The 5,740-nt window shown below is 45.4% G+C and overlaps 1 pseudogene; it reads right to left on the bottom strand.

The window, feature by feature from the left end:
* Window positions 1-89: 89 nt before the first annotated feature.
* On the bottom strand, window positions 90-5,405 carry LOC142385699 (uncharacterized; annotated as a pseudogene).
* Window positions 5,406-5,740: the final 335 nt, after the last annotated feature.

Below are 5,740 nucleotides of genomic sequence, written 5' to 3'. Positions count from 1 at the left end.
CAAATATCAATATATAAACTCAAATCAGAAATCAAAATATTAATATTATTAATATAAACATTAACATTCTGTAACAATTGCTTACTTACTTACTTAGGCCCATTACTCATGCCTGAGCATAGGCCACCGATGATTGTCCTCCACTGCACTCGTCTCTGGGCCTTCTTCCTTAGGTCTTGCCAGCTGTTGCCTATGCTCCTCATCTCCTCCTCCATGTCTCTTCTCCAGCTGTTTTTTGGCCTTCCTCGCCTTCGTTTACCCTGTGGATTCCAGGTTAGAGCCTGGTTTGTGATGCTGGATGGTGTCTTCCTAAGGGTGTGCCCTATCCAAGACCATTTTCTTTTGAGGATCTGGCTTCCCACCGGGTTTTGTCCTGCTCTATCCCACAGCTCCAGGTTGCTGATCTTGTCTGACCACTTAATCTTAAAGATCCTTCTCAGACAAGTGTTTATAAATGTTTGTATCCTGTGTTGTGTTGCTTTTGTGGTTCTCCATGTCTCGGATCCGTAGAGCAATACTGACTTGACATTGGAGTTGAAGATCCGGAGTTTGGTGGCTATGCGAATCACTCTGGAGGCCCAGACATTCCTAAGCATGATGAAGGCTGCTCTTGCTTTCCCTATCCTGGCTGTTACATCCCTATCCGTGCCCCCCTGCCGGTCAACCACACTTCCCAAGTACACAAAGGACTCTGTCTCCTTCACCTCTTCCCCTCCAATTGTGACTGGTGTGCCGTTTGTGATGTTAATCTTCATGAGTTCAGTCTTCTTTTTGCTGATCTTGAGTCCTGTACTGATTGATGTTCTGTCCAGATGGGCTGTTTTATCTTGCATTTGTTTGTGGTTGTGTGAGAGGAGTGCCAGGTCGTCGGCAAAATCTAAATCCTCCAGCTGTGTCCAAAGTGTCCACTGGATCCCATTTCTCCCTCCTCTAGTAGTAGTCCTCATAATCCAGTCAATAACCACTATGAAAAGAAATGGCGACAGTAAACATCCCTGACGTACTCCTGTCTTCACATTAAAGCTCTCTGTTAGCTGTCCTGCATGAGCTACTCTGCATTTCATGTCCTTATATGTGTTCCGGATTAGAGATACAAACTTCTCTGGTATCCCGTAGTGCCGCAGCAACTTCCACAAGGTGTCTCTATCTATGCTATCAAAGGCTTTCTCGTAGTCTATGAAATTGATGTAGAGAGGAGAGTTCAATTCCAGTGACTGTTCTATTATGATGCGTAGGGTGGCAATCTGGTCAGCACAGGACCTGTTCTTCCGGAAACCTGCCTGTTCATCTCGCAGTTTGACATCCACTACATCCCTCATTCTCTCTAGGACAATTCTGTTGAACACTTTCCCTGCTGTTGACAGTAGCATAATCCCTCTGTAGTTGTTACAATTACCAAGATCCCCCTTCTTCGGTAGTTTAACGAGTATGCCCTCCCTCCACTCCAGGGGAACCTGCTCCTCTTCCCAAATCCTATTGAAAAGGCTGTGCAGCATGTTGACTGAGCTCACTATGTCCGCCTTGAGGGCCTCTGCTGGTACTTCATCTGGTCCTGCTGACTCCCCGTTCTTTAAAGACATGATGGCCTTCTTGATCTCTACCTTTGTAGGTTTTCCAGTGTTGATAGGTAGCTCTGAATTTGCAGGTGGTATATCTGGAGGTGCCACTGGGGCTGGTCTGTTTAATAGCTCATTAAAGTGTTCTGCCCATCTTCTAAGTTGCTGTTCTGTTGTTGTAAGTGGGTTGCCCTCTTTGTCCTTGACTGGTTTCTCTACTTGTTGGAATTTACCTGGTAGCTTTCTTGTCGTCAGGTAGAGCTCCCTCAGGTTTCCCTTCCCTGCAGCTTCCTCTGCCTGCTTGGCTAGGTTCTCAAAGTGGTCTCTTTTGTCCTTTTTGATGCTCTTTTTAACTTCCTTGTCTGCTGCTGTGTAGGCCTCCTGTGCCCTTGCCTTCTCTGCTCTTGTCCGGCTTGTGTTAAATACCTCTTTCTTTTGTTTCCTCCTTTCTAGCTTCTTCATAGTGTGGAAGGTCATCCACTCCTTCTGATGTTGTTTCGTCTTGCCCAAGACCTCCTAACATGTGTCAAGCCAGCCCTTTTTGGCCTGTTGCCACTGGTTCTCAATATCTATATCCTCCTCTTTAAAGAGTTCCTGCAGTGGCTGAAACCTGTTAGAAATGCTGAGTTTGAATGCTGTCTGGATGTCCTTTTCCTTGAGCAGGCCTACATTGAATCTTTTACGTGGATTGGTGTTTGTGGAGTATTTCTTCAGCCTCAGCCGTGCTGACGTGACAATAAGGTGGTGGTCTGATGACACATCTGCCCCCCTCATCACCCTTACATCACTCCACAGTCGTCGGAACTTCCGGTTGATGCACATGTGGTCGATCTGGTTTTCTGTGAAGTGGTCGGGTGATCTCCATGTGGCTTTGTGGATTTGTTTGTGCATAAAGATGCTGCCTCCTATCACTAGTTGATTGAGCGAACACAGATCTGCAAATCTTGTAACAATTGCGACCATCAAAAAATAACCATTCATCAGGGTTGCTGATCCATTTTTTTGTTTGCCTTTTCTTGGTGTCTTTTTTTTTTTTTTTGCCTTTTTTGTCTCTTTTTTTTTGCCTTTAATGTCCATATCCAAAGTGTCTCTCTTCAATTTCCAACTCATACAGTACAGTCCCCTCCAAAAGGCTACCAGGCACACACACACCACCAGACAGACACAGACAGACAGACAGACAGACAGACAGACAGACACAGACAGACAGACAGACAGACAGACAGACACAGACAGACAGACAGACAGACAGACAGACACACACACACCACCAGGCACAAAAAAACCCAGAAGATATCAGTGTGTGCATATCTAATCATCACATCGTAAAGAACTGTTAAAGCGGGTTGTGGCAGACTTTGCGTTTTTCACTATCTGAGCCGGGGGCTCATACTTGTAGCACGGCTCTAGGTCGTTCATTTTTATGCACATAATGGAAGAGAGGGTACCATCGAGTGAAAGCCTACTTCTTGTATTACCTTACTGATTTCGCGGCTTCTCAGTGAAGTGGTAAATTCTGTCCTTCAGACTGAACTGGCCGCGCTCACTTGAATGGAATAACACTACATCTTTTTTGATTTCTTTCTTTTATTTTTTTATTCCTTTTTAATGGTTTTATTGCCTTCTTGTGATTTTATGTAGCTGTAAAGCACTTTGAATTGCCCTGTGTATGAATTGTGCTCTATAAATAAAATTGCCTTGCCTTGCCTTGCCTTACATTGCTGTAGTGAGACAGCGCTGCGTTACCAATCAGATTTGGCCTTGGCAGACCGACGTCACTGACGTACCGACTGATGTAATGACAAGCCGTTTCCAGCGAATCAACAATCAGAGAGGGATTAGACGCTCTGCTGTGGTCCAATCATGAGTTTAAGCATTCAGAGATAGAACGAGAGTGAAAAAAATCAACACAGAAAGAAAAAATTATCTAGCGTGAGATTTCTTTGTTAAGTGTGAGAGCGTGACACTGAGTCTGAAGGAGTGAGTGTCACGGCAGATGCGTGAGAGTTGTCAACCCTGCATTTTGTTTGTCCTGATCCTGATGACCAACGTTAAATGAAAATGTAAACAAACCTTAGCTGTAATAAGATGGCGACCACCGGCTCCAGGGACGATCCACTGATGTAGGCATGTGACCCAGCCTGACACAAAGTACTTGTAGGCATCCAAACTTTAAAACGCTTTCAGATCACTACCTGTGTATGGATTGTTAATCACATACTGGTACAGATCATGAGGGGTGAAGTCGGGTAATGATGACATCGCCGTGAACTTCCGAACGTCAGTGAACCATCCTGATGGAAGCAGGTAAACGTCATTCTCTACGCCAGCTAATCTAAACTTTTCTAAATACCTCTCCCTCTGCTCACCCTGTAAATGCCCTACGTCGCTGGACAGTGAAGGTGTTTTCTGCATTTTATTTTAGTCCTTTATTTTAGTTTTTTATTTTCGTTTTCTCGTATTGCATTCAAACTGCAGTCCACTACATGTCCAAAATGGGAGCTTGCTGGAACGGAGCTGGCCCAAATTGTGGAGGGAACTGAGGAGGTCAAAGGTCATCTGTTCGTGTGCATGTTGCACAGGGGCAGCCGGGAGAGTGCTGATTGGAGGGAGAGGCTCCATGGCCAGGTGCAGCTGTTGAGGGAGAATTGTACCTTTCAGCAGCATGTTCCCCACCTTCCTCTTGTCCCTCCTAAGCAGCCTAGAAGACAAACATTCATTATTTTATATGTGTAAGCCTATCCTCCCCCCCTAAGGTTATTACATACAGTGTATTACATATTTTCTAACAAGCATGCAGGTGGAGGCTTTTCTTGAGGTTAAATATTTATATACATGTATATACAGATACTGTCTTAGCTGTATGGGGAAGGTAAATGAAATAACACATACCATGCAGAGACCGTGGTGTTGTTCACCGGCACCAGAGCCAGCGTCGTCTGGACCAGGACAACCCTGCTGTCCTCCAGCAGCTGTCTAATGTGGCTGTACACACTCACAGTGGACTGAGGGATGGGCAGGGTTTTCCCCTTCATGTCCTTGGGCCTGTTGTGTGACTGCTGGAACTCCTTGGCCAGTCTGAGGCAGACACACTCACTGACCCTGTGGACTTCGGGGTCCCGGGCTGCTTGGCCGTGAGTCATGTACAGTCTGTGGGAGAGAAGTGTGATATGATCTGGACTGTGAACAAGGTTGTAAAGCCACGAAGAACCAAGTGACAATGTCAGTAGGGATTGCAATAAAGTAATTTACACTTAATAACATGTGTTTCTCTTAGTCAATGATTTGCATTGAACCAAAATGATAGAAAGCACCTCTCTGCCGCCTGCTGTCCAGGAGCAGAGCTACTCGGCTTCCTCGGTGCTCTCCACGGTCCTCCGCGGGCATCAGTGTCTCCTCTCCCTGCCTCTGCGCCGACTCGGACTCGACCTGCCTCCATCTGAACCTCTGCTGCCTTACTGGAGCCAGCGGCTAATGACAGATGTGCTGGCTGGGGGGGGGGGTTACAAAAAGAGGGCCATGCTACATGCAACTCAGAATCCTACACTCACAGTTTTCTCCAGAGTTGTGCAGATATATATTGTTCAATAAATAAATCCACATGCTGCAGTGGCTTATCAGGACTTAGTAAATCATTTCACCTACCTTGTGGAACCCACAGGAGCACAGAAGGCATCCCCCGAACAGATCCTTTGTGTGGTTCTGCAGGGGACAAGCATCAATTTTCTCCAGGGCCCTTTTCCACTTCTTGGCCCCTGGAAGTTTGCCAGTAGAGAAGTGGTATTGGCCCTGGGCATATTTTACACAGATGTCCCTCCAGTAAGCATCAGGTTTCCCTGTCTTAGTCATCTGCAAACATTAATAAAACAGGTTAATGTAAAGCTAGGCTATTACAGAGGATATGAATTCATCCCCCTTTCACAAAAATAGAATCATTATTATCTAAATGTGGTTGCATGTAGGGATGTTTGAGGTTGTTTGATTTAAAATTGGGCGAAACAAAAGCAATTGCACTTAGGACAAGTCAAATTTAGGGTTGGAGTTATTACAATCTCTTCAGTATATACCCAAATGTGGAAGGCAAATGAGGTCAAATTATAAAGGGCTTGCTTTCCAGGTAAAATGTGGCGGGATTTATGTCCACACTCCTCAGAAATCTTTTAGGTGTTCTTCTGGTGAGAGGC

This window comes from Odontesthes bonariensis, chromosome 8, assembly GCF_027942865.1.
Source record: "Odontesthes bonariensis isolate fOdoBon6 chromosome 8, fOdoBon6.hap1, whole genome shotgun sequence".
Classification (NCBI taxonomy): Eukaryota; Metazoa; Chordata; class Actinopteri; order Atheriniformes; family Atherinopsidae; genus Odontesthes; species Odontesthes bonariensis.
Note: the sequence above shows the minus strand (reverse complement) of the source record. Positions and strands in the feature narration are given on the sequence as shown.